The following is a 17,965-nucleotide window of genomic DNA, read 5'->3' on the forward strand; positions in this document are numbered from 1 at the left end:
TAACATTCCCCTTAATGCTGGCAGAGAATTTACTGATTAAATACAGATCTTTTCCTTGCAACTATAAGTTAGTTTATATCTGTAAAAGTCCTCAAGTGACAAATAATGTCATTTCCATATTTGTGTCCTAGGAATATAGTACAGGATTTGGTTCAAACTAGATGCTGATTCCATGGCTAGTGAATAGAAATAAATAGTGAATTAAATTTCAAATGAAAGCAGGAAGTGAAAATAGGAAGAATATAAAGAGTTTAAACAATCTGAGTACAATATTTAAGAGCCTTTGTCATGCCTCTGATACATAATCTGCACTCTTAAAAGGGCTTTTTCTATTTTTCTGGGTAGCTACATCAAGGTGTTCACGAATGTTGATGGGGTCATCAATGCCACTGTTTGGCAAACAGTGACAAATTTGTGCTTGCTTCAACTAATTCCATCTCTAGACCTTTTGGGTTTTTGTTTTTTTGGCTGCTCTGGGTCTTCTTTGCAGCATTCAGGCTTCTCTCATTGCTGTGTGGGCTTAACTGGCCAGTGGCATGTAGGATCTTGGTTCCTTGATCAGGGATGGAAACCGTGTTCCCTGCCTGCATTGGAAGGTGGATTCTCAACCACTGGACCAGCAGGGAAGTCCCTCTAGACCATTTTATCTTTCTTATTAGTTTTCAACCCTAGATGGTCAGTATTTAAGTACTTTCCTTTTTTTAAATACTAACTCACCCACCCCTAAAACCTAACATTAGGAAAATTTGAAAATCCTTTAAGAATGCAAACCTCTCACAGATATCTTTATGAAAGAAAACCAGGGGTCAGAGAAGGGGGTGGATTGCACAAGTCTATCAAATGACTATAGGGCTTCCCTGGTATCTCAGAGGTTAAAGTGTCTGCCTGCAATGTGGGAGACCTGGGTTCAATCCCTGGGTCGGGAAGATCCCCTGGAGAAGGAAATGGCAACCCACTCCAGTATTCTTGCCTGGAGAATCCCATGAAATGACTATGTGGCAGAGTCAGTAACTGAACAGCTATGCTCTGTTTCATGGTACATGGAAACTTGGTCCATCTGGGCTGATATTGTCTGGTTATCCCTGTCTCCCCTCCTAGAACTTCTGGATCCCATCTTGTCCCTCCCTGGATCTACTTTCTTCTCTAGGGTGTGATACCTGTTTTGCATAAACTAGTCTCCCTCACCTACTGACTTTTGGTTGTTTCAGTTTATGGGAAGAATCAGAATGAAATAGGAGGATGAGGGAGAAGATGAAGAGAAGTCTGGGTGTTTTTTCTCTGCTCCTCCTGCTCTGAGCAGCAGTTTGTGTTACTTACTTGGTCTCTCGCTAGTGTAGGGCTCCTCCTCATGCCTTGAGTTCCCACTGGCTTCCAGTAACTCAATTTTCTCCCCCTGCTTTTTCAGGACTAGACTGGCCTCTTTGTTCTCTTAAACCCAATTACACCTCTGTTAATAGATCCTTCTCTAAAATCTCTTCCAGCATCTGAGTTGTACTCTTTCTTACCAGGAAAGAGAAATGAACAATAGATAAAAGGGTCACTTAAAAATTGGGAAGTCTTTTTGATTAAGGTTTGAAATCTAAATTCAAATGCCCAGCTAAATCTACTTTTAGTTCTCAAATCTTATGTAATATTTTTCTTGCATTTTCTGCATGAAGTTAAAGTTATCAGTTACAGTGCAAACTTCTAACTCCTTTAAGATGCAGAATGAAAGAAAAAGGATTGTTTTTTAAAATCAATTTTCTTGGATTAAAAATTACGTATTTGTAATTGTTATTATTTCTTTTGAGACAATAGAGTACTTCTGGTAAGGGGTTGCTTTTGCCCTTTCTTTTTAAATGGCAGTGAGTTTGTTGAAAGATTTTTGTGTGATGGTGTAATGTTTAAATTAAATATAGATTTGGGGTTCTGAGCCTGCTGAGATGAGTGTGCTGAAAACATGACCAATCACAACAAACCTGAAGGATGGTCATTGAATTGGCTGGCACTTGTTTATTCTCTAGACAAATGATTTGACTTTTTCTCAGCGTGAATTGAAACAAATGGCTTTGGTGGTGTCAAGATTAGATGATGTAGTCTAATCATCAGGTTTATATCTTAAGCAAGTCAATTCCTGGTTTCCATTAGAGTTACAATAAAAGTGGCATTACAAATAAACTTTGTCATCGCTACTTGCTTTTCCTCTGGAATTCTGTAGCACAGTGGAGCAAGCTGTATCCTTTAGTCTATTTTTAGTATTGTCATCTTCAAGTCCAGAACTAATTTTGTCAATCCACACAACTACTTCCAGTCTTTAAAGATGTCCATCAAAAACGTTATTGCTTGTCTGGACTATGTGTTCAGAGACTCCAGTCTTTTATACCTCCAGGACACACTAAGCTTTGTCACGTCTACACAGCTTTAACTTTTGGCAGAAGAATCCAACCCATTGTGGTTCAGCACTTGTAAATTTAAAGTACTTTCTTTTCTTACAGCTCTTTATTTTCAAACATAGTTGATATCACATAGAGCCATATTTTATCTAGAACTTTATTAACTTTAAATAGAGATATGAAAATACATGATCTAATCTATGATTAGCTATTTTACAATACGGTAGTTAAGAAGTACGCCCCCCTGAAACTATGATACCATGCATAAATTTAATAAGGGAAGTAAAAATAAAATACCTTGAGAATTCAGAAAAAAATGGATTACTAACATAATTTTTGACACTACTAAATTTGTTTTACTTGTAAATATATTATATAAGCTGGGCTATGTTACCCTTGCTAAATATTTTATTGTACATCATATATTATATAAGGATATTATATTAGCTGTTCTATCCTGGTGCCTCAGAAGGTAAAGAACCTGCCTGAAAAGCAGGAGACCTGAGTTCAGTTCCTGAGTTGGGAAGATCCCCTGGAGGAGGAAATGGCAACTCATTCCAGTATTCTTACCTAGAGAATTTCATGGACAGAGGAGCCTGGCAGGCTACAGTCCATGGGGTTGCAAAGAGTCGGACACTACTGAGTGACTAACACTTTCACATTTTTCACTAGCTACACTAAAAATTACTTGACGGCAGAGACCAAGAATTTGTACCTCATCAAAGATGAAGCACAACTTCTTGCCCAAATGAGAGTTCAATAGCTGCTATTGAATATTGAAATAGTAATAATATTCTGATGTGAGACATTTCAAAATGGCACAACACTCCTTGTTCATATGTTCTGAGAAAGCAACTGCTTCTGAGAAGGAAACCAAAGTTGAAGTAGAAATCATAAAAATAAACTACAAAGGCTCGCCACATGGCAGAGTCTCTGAACTCCCACTTCTCTGAAAGATATAGATAAGGGTCTAACACACACTCCAAAGTTATTTTTACAGGAAGCAGAATCCCATCAGATGAAAACTGCTGACCAGAATCATGTAGATCCCAGACCAGTTACAGTGAGAGGATTGCCAATGCCTGAGCCTTTACCTTGATACCAACCAATCTGAGAATTCAACCAATCTGAGAATCATCCACAAGCTGTTCATGCTCCCTGCAGCCCCCTCCCCCACACTGCCTTTAAAACCTCTCTCCTAACCAGCCACTTGGAGATGGTCTTAGGGCATTGGCGTACCATCTTCCCAGGTTGCTGACTTCCTGAATAAATCTACTTTTCCTTTCCAACCAACAAAACAACACCACCACCAACAAAAAACAATGCAAAAACCACCACAAAATTGTAATTAGCTTCTAATTAAGATAAATTATAACAAACAACATAGGCACAAAAGATGGGACCCCGCCTCTCTGCATCCAATGCCCTCAAACAGTGGGTAATCCCAGAATACCAAGACCATGAGCTTCTCTTCATTTCCTTGGCAATTGCTATGCTTTGTCACCAATCCCCAAGACCTAGAAAAATAGGGAAGAGTCACACTGAGGACGCTAGACCTCCTGTCCATGTCTGTTAAGTTCTAAGAGTACTGAGTATTCAATCTTGTTTTCAGTGACTCTCTGCCCAACATCACTTTTCCTACTTATCTGATGACCATCTGTACTATGCCTTTGGTGGAAACCGCTCTCCTCCTGAAATCCAATTCCACATCTCCAAATTTCTAACCTAGCTTATATTCCCACTGCACTCGGTTTCAGATCATTTGGGAGAGTCTTTTTTGTAACCCATTGATTGCTTCAATAGCTAAGATTTGTTGAATGTTTTATACGTATTGGGCTCTAGGCACAGCATTAGCTCATGGTTTTCCCCTCACACTAAACTGGAAAATTCCCAATTCTGAATCAGTCCAAATATCTGTCTTTTCCACATCTGCACCCAGCCTGTTTAGCCCTGTTGGGGGAAATAACACAATAGTGCAAGTTGTTGTCACTTGTATTCATGTGGAACACTGCTGAAAAAAATTCAGCTGTTAACCTCCATGACAACTGTTTCAAATCCCTTCTTCTTCTTCTTTTTTTTTTTTTTTTTCCCCAAGCTGAGTATTCTTCCTCTGATTCTTAGGGAAAAAAAATTGAATTCCATTCAACTTTTCAGATAAACTGGAAACTATCAGATAGGACCTCCCTCACTTTTCATCATAAAAATATACAAAATGTTAGCCTCTGCACCATCCTTTCTCTGTTTCCTCCAGGTGTGATGGAAAAGGAGTTCATTCTCCCACCTGGGGCAGTCCTTCCCGCTACATTCTTGTGCTCATGGACTGTCACCACTCGTCCGTCACCATCTCTCTTCTCTGAGTCTGGCTCCTCTTCATTTTACTCTCCCTGCAGTTCTCCACAGCCTCTCCCACATGCTCATCACACACAACTGAAATGGCCTTTCTGGATCTGCTCTCATCCACTCAGCTGCGTGTTACCCCTCTTTGAAAGTCATATTTCTCACAAAGTTTTATACACTCATTTGCCATTTTTTTTCCTCCTAGGATCTCAGTCTTTTGCCTCAAACATACCACCTTCTGTAAGATTACCATTGTCCTTACTATATCTAAATTTAATATGTTAACAACTATTGTATTACCTCTAAATCACACTTTAAAATATATTGATTCTTAAGAAATATATGTGAAAAATAATGCCCAAGACTGATTTCCTGTAAAAGAATGTGATCTTTTACAAAATCGCATGGACACTGGCTACATCCCCACGCTTAAGGCAATAAGCAACCTCAAGTTAGGACCACGCCTCCTTAATTATGCCAGAGAAGTTGCTGCTTCTCCAGGCAAGAATGCTGATGTGGCAAATTTGGCAACCAGTTTGTTATATCATTTTTGGACTTCCCTGGTGGCCCAGATGGTAAAGAGTACTCCTACCAATGCAGGAGATCCAGGTTTGATCCCTGGATTGGGAAGATCCCTTGGAGAAGGAAATGGCAACCCACTCCAGTATTCTTGTCTGGACAATCCCAAGGACAGAGGAGCCTGGCAGGCTACAATCCATGGGGTCGCAAAGAGTCAGACATGACTGAGTGACTTACACTTTGCTATGTCATTTAACTGCAATGGCAAGACTTGAACCCTAACCTGCAATCAGGCCAAAGAGGGACCAGTGGTACTCTTATTGCAGTTAATTAGTTTCTGGGCTAGTGATGGATTGAAGATTCTGCCACAGCACATTTCTCTTATATCCTGGCCCTTGAGTGACCAGGTAACGGACTTTGGCTTCCCTACACTGGCAGCTAAAAAATCACACATCCCAAGTGTTAGGGTACCTCACTGGAGTCTGATGGAGACCTTTAATAGAACTCTGTTCAGTGTAATACACATGGGAATTGGGAAACTACTTACCTGCTAGCTTCTGTTCTTGGCAGTTCTCTCCATTGACTGTTGTTCCAGCAGGAAGAGAGTATGTGTTGCATGGTTATTTGACTTCGCTTGCAGGACAATTCAAAGAAGGCAATGGCACCCCACTCCAGTACTCTTGCCTGGAAAATCCCATGGACGGAGGAGCCTGGTAGGCTGCAGTCCATGGGGTCGCGACGAGTCGGACACAACTGAGCGACTTCATTTTCACTTTTTACTTTCATGCACTGGAGAAGGAAATGGCAACCCACTCCAGTGTTCTTGCCTGGAGAATCCCAGGGACGGGGGAGCCTGGTGGGCTGCCGTCTATGGGGTCGCACAGAGTCGGACACGACTGAAGCGACTTAGCAGCAGCAGCAGCATGACAATTTGTATACATTTTCCTTTAAAATTTAAATACAATAAAATTTATGTCATAAAAATGTAATATTTTCCTTCTTCCCAGATCCCACTTATTGTCCCTATAATAACCACTACTAACTCACTCACTAATTCGTATATATAGATTCAGAGTTTTTCTATGGAGGTAAAATATACAAATATCATGAATATATAGGTACAAGGAGATAAAGATTGAAAAAATAAATGAGAATATTTGTTGAAAAGTACATGCAGTTATTTAATTGATTAGTCTGCAACTTGCCTTTTTCACTTGATGGAATAATTTGGAGCTTTTTCTCTGCTAGTATTCATAGCTCTGCCTTTCTTTCTAACAGAAGCTTATTATCCATAACATAGAGAAATCGTAATTAGTTTAGCCTTTCTTATATTGATGGACATTTCAGTGCATTCCAGGTTATCATTATTATAAATAAAACCACAATGGACATCCTTATAAATCCTACTTTATGAGCATTTGTGATTATTTTTTAAGGTGTTTAAGTTGTAAGAAATAATTACTTAAAAACGAGTATTCTGATGCTGGGTTTGGTGTAAACACAGCGTGACACCACGGAGAAGCATATGAAAGTGGGAAATGTCACAGATTCTTGAGTGAGGCACAGCTTGCCATTCAGAGGGCCACTAGGAGGCGCTGTGGGGAGGGAGCTCATGTACTAAGGCGCAGAGCTGAGAGAGACAGTGAGGACCTGTGGGCAAGTGTCTTTGTTAAGGATCATACAGGAGCACACAGTCAAAGACATGAGAGGATTTCATTGGTGTTTTTCATGTCACTTGGTCATAGTCAGCATAGGATAAGCAGGGAGATGTGACAGGACCATCATTGCCACACCAGTAGGCAAAGTTGCCTGGACAGGTCGCTCACCATCTGTTTGTAAGGGTGTTGAGGCATCAGGAAAATATGAAAGGCTTTTTTTGTTTTGTTTTGTTTGGTCTTTCTGTGCTGCTTGTGAGCTTTTAATTCCCTGACCAAGGATTGGGACCTCAGCAGTGAGAGCACCAAGTTCTAAGCACTGGTGCATGCTCAGTCATGTCCGACTCTTTCCAACCCCATGGACTGCAGCCCTCCAGGCTTCTCTGTCCATGGAATTTCTCAAACAAAAATATTGGAGTGGGTTGCCATTTCCTTTACAGAGGGATCTTCCCTTTACAGGGATCGAACTCACATCTCAGGCGTCTCCTGCATTAGCAGGCAAATTCTTTCCCACTGCTCAATGGACTGCCAGGGAATTTCCAGGAAAATACGAAGTTTAAAAAGTATATAACACAGTATATAAAAGAATGTAAGTTCCATGAAGGCAGACATCTTTCATCCTTTATTAACTGCTGTATCCTCAATGCGTAGAACAGTGTTCATAGCTAGTAAGTAGATACTCAATAAATGTCTGTTAAGTGAAAGAGCAAGATAATTTATGTATTTCTGATTTATATCTACCAAACATAGAACTGGCAAGACTGCTATTTGTCTGCAAATCTCCTTTCTCCCCATCTTACAAAGTAATTGAAACCTAGGCTTTTAGCTAGATAGATGACTGCTTACAATTAAGATCCTGTTTCCAGTCTGTCTTGAAATGAGGTATAGCATCTGATGCAGACGGCACTGTGGGTAGCTTCCGAGTCATGCTCTCTTCAGTTCAGTTCATGCTCTCTTATGTCCTGTTTTTCTCTCCTAATGATTAAAACGTGGATAGGGAAGTGAGCTATCCTGGATCACAGGGATTAAAGATATCTCTAAGGAGAGCAAAGCAACAGGGTGGGAGGGGAACAGGAACTGATCCCATGGAGGTGCCATGATAGTCTTGGATTCTTTACCTCAGGATGCTTACATGAGACATAAATCAACCTCTTTTTAATTTAAATCAAAATCTTTGGTGTCTGACAGAACAGCCAAACTCATATTCTAACTCTGTTTTATCAAACATTTGGATCAATATTGTCATTTTAAAACACATTTAAAATTGCAGCTAGTATAGTCCATGGGGTCACAAAGAGTCAAACACAACTTAGTGACTGAGCACACACACATTCATACACAAATAATAATCAAGAATCTTTAGAAAACTTTAGTTTTATTTAGTGTGTACATTCTGGTGTCTTCTTTTCTATTTTACTGTATTGTAATTCATTGCATTATATTTCTTTCTTATTCAGTTTTTTTCTTTTCTATTCTATTCTGTCTAGCTTTCTTCCATTCTTTCCATTCTATCAAGACAATTAATATTGGACACTACCAACTAAATCAATGTCATGACTCACTACTGAGTTATAACCAATAGTCTAAGGACCAGTGTCAAAATAAGATAAATACATTTACTTGTGTGATGTATCCTATAACAAAGTTCTCCCCGCCCTTCACCTTTGCTTAGACAGAATACTATGAATCTTTTAGAAGTAACAACCTTTAAATTGTTACTGTTTCTCATACATTGAGTTCATCAGCAGTTTATGGTGATTTCAATTCTGATTCACATTTTGTTTAATTTTTTCTGATATTCTAGACAATATACTGCATGCCTTATGTTAATAGGGTTTGTTCTAGATGAATAAGAAATGATTTCCCTCAAAGCCCTGAATCTATTAGAACAGACAAATATATAAAGAGGTAAATTAAAATAGAATGTAATTATTACTATCGTAGCTCAGACACAGTGGTCATGAGATGATGAAACAGTAATATCTCATGTGTTTGTAGCCAAAGAAAATGTTGACAGTAAAACATCAATATAGAAGCAAATCTGGTAAGATCTTCATTTCTACTCAGACATTTTTCATCTCTGCTAAATAGCTTGAAGAGTACCTCTGAATTTGGAGACTGAAAAAAACCCTGCATTTGAGTTAAGTCCAAATTCTTGCTTCTTTTCTGGTACACAAAGGGTAAATCTTAATACGGAAAACAGTGTAAACACTGTGTACATGGAAGACTGTGTGATAACATTGTACAGCTGAAGTTTTGTAGTGATATTGCCCATGTTTATGGAGACATTACAATGAAAAAACATATAGCTTTAATACTCAAAATCCTTTTGTCACTTCCAATATCTTTGACATTTAAAGTGACTGTTTAATCTATCACATTTTCCCCAAACTAAAATCTTAGAAATGTACTTACTTGTCTATTTTGTATTAACCTGACTTTACTTGCTAGACTTTCCTTATCTTAAAAGTGGCAGAAATGTGCCCTTGTAACAACAATCTTAGAGGTAAGACAGAGTTCAGACACACTAGGACTATTTCTTATTTTGGTGGCGAGTGCTGTGGACATTTGATGCCAATCTAAGATCCAGAGTTGAAGATTAGAGTAAGAATTCAGATGAGCTCAAGCTAAATAAATAAATAAAGATATTTTCAGTGATGTGAAGAGAAAGGGGAAGGGAGAAAGTGTAAAACTCTGAATTTCTCTTTGTTTCATATTAATCACAGTTCCTTTTAGTATGTATCCTCTTGGAAATGGAACCACAGCACATCTGGAATATCTTTCCCAGGATGGTCGAGGACAGGCTATTTAACTAGTGGCCAGGAACAACCTGATGTTCTCAACTACAAATTGAAAGTGAAGGTTACTTTCTGGTAGACTTTATCTTAAAGCAGTAAAACGGGTAACTGCAGCTACAACTGGAGGTATTGATTTTGTAATTTCAGCAAATTAAGAACAAGACAGAAAACCTATTAAACCTTTCCACTGATTGCCAGGGTACTTTTTGGTGATTTTGAGTTTGACATTAAAATTACATACACCTATCTCTTTAAGGTAAAACATATATATTATATAGAAGATTAATGGCATTTTGATGCTTGTATATTTTTGCATTTTAAATGTGAAACTTACAAAGCTTGGTACGTGAATGTCAAGCAACATACCTAATTTTTACAAATTAGGGTTAAATTTAGATGCATGTTCATCATGTTTTAACAAATTAAATTTTTCATAGGCCAGAATATTTTTGGTTAAAACAGAGAAATAAGCTCTGATAATAATATTACCTCAGAACATTATGAGTAATGGCTATATAAAAATATTTTACAAAGAATACTGAAAAAGTAATCAAATTGTATTTTTTGTGTAACAGACTAAAATAAACCTATTTTAGTACGTAACACATCAAATTTTTAAATATGTAATTTTAAAATTCCTTAAGTGAATACATTAAAATTACATCAATCAAAATTTCAAAGAGGAAACTGGTTTTGAAAAATTAGGTAAAAGGACTGATATTCTACAGTTAAATTCAGGTCATCATATCTTTTTTACATACTCACTCCACAAATCATACTTATTAGTAGGTAGATGACATTAGAGAAAATACAACTTTGAAAATATTCCAGAGTGCCTTTTGTATACATTTAGGGAAAATCATAAAAAAAATTCATAAAATCATAAGAAAAATGTAACAAATTGGGACAGCCCAGGTTTAGTTAATTCAGCAATTCAATCATACATGGTTTTGTTTTTTCTGTTTGTTGATTTTATCTTTTCATTTTGTTCCTTAGTGCATCAGTTTTTTCTTAATGATTGTAAGACCCTGCTATTGTTCACTTCGCACTGAAAAATGTTAATCAAAAGAAAAGGGTCATTTGTCCCTTTGCATCTTTAAGAGCAAGGAAACTTGTATCAGAATTCTAGATCTTTTTTCCCCTTTCTGTCTCACTGACAAAAATTTTATCAAATTATTACTTCACTAATCTCTCCAGAAGTGAATGAATTGATCACAATTAGCATAACATCCCAATCATAACTAGTTAATACAGGTTTAGAATGAAAACATTCTCTGGAGTATATGACTCTATGTGTGGGACAAAGTTTTGAACCAAATCAGGAAGAAGGGGAGTAGTTGGAGTAGTCAACTAGTGTCTGCAATAAGATTTGTCTCTCATTACACATGCAATAAATTGGAAAGTTACTTATGGTTGCAGTAGTGCAATCTAGGGTTTACATTCATAAACTAAAATCTGAAAGAAAATTCTCTAAAATATCTGAAGAAAAACAGACAAGGTTCCATCTGTCTTCCAGAAGATGAATGAAGAGAATATGGAACATAATACTTTATATGATTATTTGAACATCATTTGAAGCATGAGAAAATAGTATCCCAAATAATTTTAGATCACTTACAAAAGATGTAAATAAATTCCTTGGACATGTGTTTCACAGCTTTTTAAAACCTAAATATTGGCCTTCATTTATTCTTCCTATTTTGTCAGCCATATTGTTAGTTCCTCAAAAATCTGTGGTCACACAATCATTTGTACTAATTGATGCTTGATTCTAATGATGTTTGATTCTTTTGCTACACAGAAAAGCAAATTTTCCATCAAGGGCAAAAGAGGCACTTTAGTGTTAGACTATTCTTGGAGAAAGGATGGGATAATCAATTGAGTTTCTCTCCCAATAGAGAAAGTCAAACAGCATTAGATAGTATGTCTGCAACTAAACCTTAGAGATCTGATACTGAAACATGAAATTTCTTAAACCTCCCTAAGGTCCATGGATCAATTAGCCTTTTATTTTCCAGATGGGATGAGAATTAAGAATAATTAGAATATTAGCCAGAATGTTACTCTTATCCATGGTAGCCATGGCTGGGTTCCATCAGAATTAGCATTTTTGATGAGGTATAAGCTCTATTCACAAGTCAATCAATGTAATACACTATATTAACAAAAGGAAAGATTAAAATCACATGATCATCTCAATAGTTGAAGAAAAATCATTTGACAAAATTCAACATCCATTTATGATTAAAAAAAAACTCTTGATAAAGTTGGTATGGAGGAAATATATCTTAAAAAGTAAAGGCTATTTATGAGGAATCCACAGGTAACTTCATATTCAATTGTGAAATGCTAAGCACATTTCTTTTAAGATCAAAAACAATACAAAGATGTTTACTCTCACCGTTTCTGGTTAACGTTGCATTGTACATGCTAGAAACAGTGATCAGACAAAGAAAAATAAATAAAAGGGATCCACTTTGGAAGGAAAGAAGTAAAACTCACTATTTGCAAATGACATGACACTGTATATAGAAAACATTAAAAAAGCTAACAAAGACTATTAAAACTAATAACAAATTCAATAAATTTGCAGAGTATAAGATTAATATACAGAAACATATTGCTTTTCTGTACACTAATAATAAACTATCAGAAAGAGGAAACAAGAAAACAATCTCATTTCCAATCACATCAAGAGAGAAAACATCTAGGAATAAATTTAACTGTAGAGAAAGAAGATCTATTCTTTGAAAACTATGAGGCATTGATAAAGAGAATTGATGGCAATACAAACAAATGGAAAGATAATCCACGATCATGGATTAGAAGAATTCAGATCAGATCGGATCAGATCAGTCTCTCAGTCATGTCCGACTCTTTGCAACCCCATGAATCGCAGCACGCCAGGCCTCCCTGTCCATCACCAACTCCCGGAGTTCACTCAGACTCACGTCCATCGAGTCAGTGATGCCATCCAGCCATTTCATCCTCTGTCTTCCCCTTCTCCTCCTGCCCCCAATCCCTCCCAGCATCAGAGTCTTTTCCAATGAGTCAACTCTTCGCATGAGGTGGCCAAAGTACTGGAGTTTCAGCTTTAGCATCATTCCTTCCAAAGAAGTCCCAGGGCTGATCTCCTTCAGAATGGACTGGTTGGATCTCCTTGCAGTCCAAGGGACTCTCAAGAATCTTCTCCAACACCACAGTTCAAAAGCATCAATTCTTTGGTGCTCAGCCTTCTTCACAGTCCAACTCTCACATCCATATATGACCACAGGAAAAACCATAGCCTTGACTAGCCAGACCTTTGTTGACAAAGTAATGTCTCTGCTTTTGAATATGCTATCTAGGTTGGTCATAACTTTCCTTCCAAGGAGTAAGCATATTTTAATTTCATGGCTGCAGTCACCATCTGCAGTGATTTTGGAGCCCAGAAAAATAAAGTCTGACACTGTTTCCACTGTTTCCCCATCTATTTCCCATGAAGTGATGGGACCAGATGCCATGATCTTCGTTTTCTGAAAGTTGAGCTTAAAGCCAACTTTTTCACTCTCCACTTTCACTTTCATCAAGAGGCTTTTGAATTCCTCTTCACTTTCTGCCATAAGGTTGGTGTCATCTGCATATCTGAGGTTATTGATATTTCTCCTGGCAAGCTTGATTCCAGCTTGTGTTTCTTCCAGTCCAGCGTTTCTCATGATGTACTCTGCATATAAGTTAAATAAACAGGGTGACAATACACAGCCTTGACGTACTCCTTTTCCTATTTGGAACCAGTCTGTTGTTCCATGTCCAGTTCTAACTGTTGCTTCCTGACCTGCATACAAATTTCTCAAGAGGCAGATCAGGTGGTCCGGTATTCCCATCTCTTTCAGAATTTTCCACAGTTTCTTGTGATTCACACAGTCAAAGGGTTTGGCATAGTCAATAAAGCAGAAATAGATGTTTTTCTGGAACTCTCTTGCTTTTTCCATGATCCAGCGGATGTTGGCAATTTGATCTCTGGTTCCTCTGCCTTTTCTAAAACCAGCTTGAACATCAGGAAGTTCACGGTTCACATATTGCTGAAGCCTGGCTTGGAGGATTTTGAGCATTACTTTACTAGCCTGTGAGATGAGTGCGATTGTGCGGTAGTTTGAGCATTCTTTGGCATTGCCTTTCTTTGGAATTGGAATGAAAACTGACCTTTTCCAGTTCTATGGCGACTGCTGAGTTTTCCAAATTTGCTGGCATATTGAGTACAGCACTTTCACAGCACCATCTCTCAGGATTTGGAATAGCTCAACTGGAATTCCATCACCTCCACTAGCTTTGTTCGTAGTGATGCTTTCTAAGGCCCAGTTGACTTCACATTCCAGGATGTCTGGCTCTAGGTCAGTGATCACACCATCGTGATTATCTGGGTCGTGAAGATCTTTTTTGTACAGTTCTTCTGTGTATTCTTGCCATCTCTTCTTAATATCTTCTGCTTCTGTTAGGTCCATACCATTTCTGTCCTTTATTGAGCCTATCTTTGCATGAAATGTTACTTTGGTATCTCTGATTTTCTTGAAGAGATCCCTAGTCTTTCCCATTTTGTTGGTTTCCTCTATTTCTTTGCATTGATAGCTGAAGAAGGCTTTCTTATCTCTTCCTGCTATTCTTTGGAACTCTGCATTCACATGCTTATATCTTTCCTTTTCTCCTTTGCTTTTCACTTCTCTTCTTTTCACAGCTATTTGTAAGGCCTCCCCAGACAGCCATTTTGCTTTTTTGCATTTCTTTTCTATGGGAATGGTCTTGATCCTTGTCTCCTGTACAATGTCATGAACCTTAGTCCATAGCTCATCAGGCACTCTATCTATCAGATCTAGGCCCTTAAATCTATTTCTCACTTCCACTGTATAATCATAAGGGATTTGATTTAGGTCATACCTGAATGGTCTAGTGGTTTTCCCTACTTTCTTCAGTTTAAGTCTGAATTTGGCAATAAGGAGTTCATGGTCTGAGCCACAGTCAGCTCCTGGTCTTGTTTTTGCTGACTGTATAGAGCTTATCCATCTTTGGCTGCAAAGAATATAATCAATCTGTTTCCAGTGTTGACCATCTGGTGATGTCCATGTATAGAGTCTTCTCTTGTGTTGTTGGAAGAGGGTGTTTGTTATGACCAGTGCATTTTCTTGGCAAAACTCTATTAGTCTTTGCCCTGCTTCATTCTGTATTCCAAGGCCAAATTTGCCTGTTACTCCAGGTGTTTCTTGACTTCCTACTTTTGCATTCCAGTCCCCTATAATGAAAAGGATCCTTTTTGGGTGTTAGTTCTAAAAGGTCTTGCAGGTCTTCATAGAACTGTTCAACTTCAGCTTCTTCAGCATTACTAGTTGGGGCATAGACTTGGATTACTGTGATATTGAATGGTTTGCCTTGGAAACGAACAGAGATCATTCTGTCGTCTTTGAGATTTCATCCAAGTACTGCATTTTGGACTCTTTTGTTGACCATGATGGGTACTCCATTTCTTCTGAGGGATTCCTGCCCACAGTAGTAGATATAATGGTCATCTGAGTTAAATTCACCCATTCCAGTCCATTTCAGTTCGCTGATTCCTAGAATGTCGACATTCACTCTTGCCATCACTTGTTTGACCACTTCAAATTTGCCTGGATTCATGGACCTGACATTCCAGGTTCCTATGCAATATTGCTCTTTACAGCATCGGACCTTACTTCTATCACCAGTCACATCCACAGCTGGGTATTGTTTTTGCTTTGGCTCCATCCCTTCATTCTTTCTGGAGTTATTTCTCCACTGATCTCCAGTAGCATATTGGGCACCTATGACCTGGGGAGTTCCTCTTTCAGTATCCTATCATTTTGCCTTTTCATACTGTTCATGGGGTTCTCAAGGCAAGAATACTGAAGTGGTTTGCCATTCCCTTCTCCAGTGGACCACATTCTGTCAGATCTCTCCACCATGACCCGCCCATCTTGGGTTGCCCCACAGGCATGGCTTAGTTTCATTGAGTTAGACAAGGCTGTGGTCCTAGTGTGATTAGATTGACTAGTTTTCTGTGAGTATGGTTTCAGTGTGTCTGCCCTCTGATGCCCTCTTGCAACACCTACCATCTTACTTGGGTTTCTCTTACCTTGGGCATGGGGTATCTCTTCATGGCTGCTCCAGCAAAGCGCAGCCATTGCTCCTTACCTTGGATGAGGGGTATCTCCTCACCACCGCCCTTCCTGACCTTCAATGTGGGATAGCTCCTCTAGGCCCCCCTGTGCCCTACTGTTAAAATGTCCACACTACTCAAAGCAATCTACAAACTTAATGCAATCCCTATCAAAATACCCATGGCATTTTTCACAGAAATACAACAAATAATCCTAAATTTTGTATGGAACCACAAAAGACCCTGAGTAGCTAAAGAAATCTTGAGAGGGCAAAAAAAAAAAAAAAAAAAAAAGGGCTAGAGGTTTCATGCTCCCTGACTTCAGACTATACTGCAAAGTTACAGTAATTAAAACAATATGTTACTGGCATGAAATCAGAGTCATAGATCAATGGAGCAGAATATACAGCCCAGAAAAAAAATCACACACATAAGGTCAATTAACTTACAACAAAGGAGGCAAAATATACAATGGAGAAAATTTTCTTTGATAAATGATGCTATGAAAAATCTGACAGGTATGTTAAAGAATCAAACTGGACTACTTTCTCACATGGTATACAAAACTAAACTCAAAATGAATTAAAGGCCTAAATGCAAGACCTGAAAGCACAAAGAAAGAAGATAGTATAGGTAGTACACTCTTTAACATAGGTCTTATCAATATTTTTTTGGATCTGTCTCCACAGGCAAGGGAAAAAATAGCAAAAATAAACAAATGGGACCTACTCAAACTAGAAAGCTTTAGCACAGAGAAGCAAACCATCAACAAACAAAAAGGCAAATTACAGAATGGAGAAGATATTTGCCAATGATACATTTGATAAAAGGTTACTATCCAAAATATATAAAGAACTCATACAATGCAATATCAAAAACAAACAAACAACTTGATTAAAAACTAGGCAGGAGACCTAAATATGTATTTTTGCAAAGAAGATACACAGATGGCCAACAAGCACATGAGAAGATACTCAACATCACTAATCATCAGGCAAATGCAAATTAAAACCACAATGAGGACTTCACTGGTGGCTCAGTTGTAAAGAATCCACCTGCCAATGCAGGAGACACCCGTTCAATCTCTGGGCTGGGAAGATCACACATGTTGCAGAGCAACTAAGTCTGTGCCCCACAACTAATGAACCTTTGCTCTAAAGCCTGGGAGCTTCAACTACTGAACCCACGTGCCACAAATACTGAAGCCCAAGTGCCCTAGAGCCCATGCTCCACAACAAAAGAAGCCACTTCAATGAGAGGCCCTCACACCAAAACTAGAGAGTAGCCCCCACTTGTTGCAACTGGAGAAAACCAGCTTGCAACAACAAAGACCCAGCCCAGCCATTAATAAATAAGTAAACTTAATCTATAAAAAATAAAATCACAATGAGATAACACCTCACATCTGTCAAAATAGTAGTAAATAAATAAGTAAATAAAAAGGATAACAAATAATTGTTGACAAGGATGTGGAGAAATGGAAACTCCAGAACACTGACAGAATATAAATTGATACAGCCACTATGGAAAACAGTATAGATTTTCCTCAAAATATTAAAAATAGAAGTACCATGTGATCCAGCAATTCCACTCCTGGAGTTATATCCAAAGAAAAGGAAAACACTTATTTGAAAAGAGATATCCCCTTTAATGTTCATAGTAGCATTATTTGCTGTACTGTTCCAAGTCACTTCAGTCATGTCCTACTATTGCAAACCCATGGACTGTAGCCCACCAGGCTCCTCTGTCCATGGGATTCTCCAGGCAAGAATACTGGAGTGGGTTGCCATGTCCTCTTCCAGGGGATCTTCCTAACCCTGGGGTGGAACCCGCATCTCTTATTTCTCCTGCATTGGCAGGCAGATTCTTTATCACTAGTGCCACCTGGGAAGCCCAGCAGCATTATTTACAAAAGTCAAAATATGGAGGCAACCTAAGTGAGATGAGGGGAAGGGCAAGTGAAGAAAGGAAGTGAGATATATAAGCTATAAGGTATAAATACATAAGATACACAGAAGTGATTAACACAGGGAATATAGCCAATTGAAAAAAAACTTATGTGGTGTCTAATAGAAATATTGAATCATTATGTTGTACACTTGAAACTAATATTTTGAGTAATCTCACTTCAATAAAAAA

The sequence above is a fragment of the Bos indicus x Bos taurus genome, chromosome 14 (assembly GCF_003369695.1).
Source record: "Bos indicus x Bos taurus breed Angus x Brahman F1 hybrid chromosome 14, Bos_hybrid_MaternalHap_v2.0, whole genome shotgun sequence".
Lineage (NCBI taxonomy): Eukaryota > Metazoa > Chordata > Mammalia > Artiodactyla > Bovidae > Bos > Bos indicus x Bos taurus.